Source organism: Hemicordylus capensis, chromosome 16 (assembly GCF_027244095.1).
Source record: "Hemicordylus capensis ecotype Gifberg chromosome 16, rHemCap1.1.pri, whole genome shotgun sequence".
Taxonomy (NCBI): domain Eukaryota; kingdom Metazoa; phylum Chordata; class Lepidosauria; order Squamata; family Cordylidae; genus Hemicordylus; species Hemicordylus capensis.
In genome coordinates, this window is record NC_069672.1 from 8369440 (window position 1) to 8371367 (window position 1928).

Below are 1928 nucleotides of genomic sequence, written 5' to 3' on the forward strand. Positions count from 1 at the left end.
TGGTTTGTTTCTTTGGTGCGAAAACACGAAGGCCAAACATGGGGCAGCCGGAAGGGAGCCATGTTACGGCCTTTCTGCTGGAATGACTTGGGGGCTCATCCTGGATCACGATGGGTCAGGAGGAATTGGGGAGTAGGAGTTGGAGCGTGTTCACTGTCCCTGGGGTGATTCCAGTGGTGGTGGTGGGAATAGAGAAAGATGTGGTGTTGTTTGCAAGGTAGCAGGCCGTTACAGGGGAAGGGAGACCAGAAATTTAATAGTTTCAGCTTCCCTGCCAGCTCTTTGATCTTGGGGAGCAGCCCCAAACCCCCACAGAACCTCACCTTGCTCCTCTGTAATGCCAGGTCGGTTCCCAAGCAAGCACAACAATTATTTATTTATGTGCATCAACAAGTTCCGGTCATATCTTGAAGACGAGGGCAACGGGACGGCTGTTGCCCCGATGGGCATTAATAAACATGGATGCCGGCTGGGGGAAAGCAGTGGGACGGGTAAGCACACCCTCCCTCACTCTTAAAGGGAGACCCCCACCGCCTTCGAACCACCCCACTGCGGTGCGGTGCACATCCCGACTCCTCAGTTTCAGGTCAGGCAGCTAGAAGCCTGTGTTAATGGAAGAGGCTGCTGGTGGGTGACCCTCCTTGGCTGGGGGTGGAGGGGAGGCTGGGCGGCCCCTGTCAGAAATGCTGTCGCCTTTTCTCGCACTGAGCAGGGGGGTGGAATAGATGGCCTCTGAGGTCCCTCCCCAACCCTAAAATCCAATGAAATCCCCATTTTTGGAAGCAAAGCAAACTATGGGTGTGTGCCGAACCTTTGCATTTGTAAGTGTGTGTGTGTGTGTGTGTGTGTGTGTGTGTGTGTGTTTGAATAAAAAGATTTCAGACAATGGAAACTTAAACATTTATTGCCGCTTCAAAACTGCCGCCTGAGTTTGTCATTTAGAGAAGAGAGAAGGGAACCAGCAGTAAAGCCATCTACATTGCGAGATGTCCAAACAGGAAAGCAGAATCTCGAAGGAGCCTCTAAACTTAAAAGAAGGAGGGAGGGAGGGAGGTTGTTGGAGACTTGTCTCGTCCCATAACAAAGAGAGATTCCGCACAGGCATGAATCACAGGAACATAGGAAACTGCCATATATTGAGTCAGACCATTGGTCTATCTAGCTCAGTATTGTCTTCACAGACTGGCAGCGGCTTCTCCGAGGTTGCAGGCAGGAATCTCTCTCAGCCCCATCTTGGAGATGCTGCCAGGGAGGGAACTTGAAACCTTCTGCTCTTCCCAGAGCGGCTCCATCCCCGGAGGGGAATATCTTGCAGTGCTCACACATCAAGTCTCCCATTCATATGCAACCAGGGCAGACCCTGCTAAGCTATGGGGACAAGTCATGCTTGCTACCACCAGACCAGCTCTCCTCTTCAAAAGGCGTCCTACGCAGGAACCCCTCCTGAAACTGTTACTTATAGGAGGTCCGCAGAGACAGAGTTGCAAAGTTGCATTTCCAAGAAGCCGTTTCCAGGAAGCGCAGCAAAGGCGAGAGGCAGTTCAAGAATTCAGGCGACGCCACTTCCCACAGCTGGAAGTGTGACCCCCCCAAGTCCGGAACGGCAAAGGGCCACCTGTGTGTTCCCCGCCCCAACCCCGGCAGATTGTGAGAAAAGAGGAACCCTTTCCAGTCTTGTAGACATGCTGATGCTTGTAAGTGTATGTAACAGGATCATCATGGCTCCCAAGTGCGGCATGCCTGTAGACGTTTTGCCTCTAGGTGGCTGAAGTAGTCTAGTGCAGGGATTCTCAACATTGGGTCCCAAGATGTTATTGGACTTCAACTCCCATAATCCCCAGCCAAAGGCCACTGTAGCTGGGAATTATGGGAGTTGAAGTCCAATAACATCTGGGGACCCAACGTTGAGAATCCCTGGTCTAGTGTAT

At 51.9% G+C, this 1928-nt stretch overlaps 1 protein-coding gene across 1 annotated transcript in view; it reads right to left on the bottom strand.

Moving 5' to 3' along the window:
* LOC128338529 (zinc finger protein 154-like) overlaps positions 1 to 1928 on the bottom strand; it is a 117951-nt gene that overhangs the window by 39338 nt on the left and 76685 nt on the right. The window lies entirely within an intron of this gene.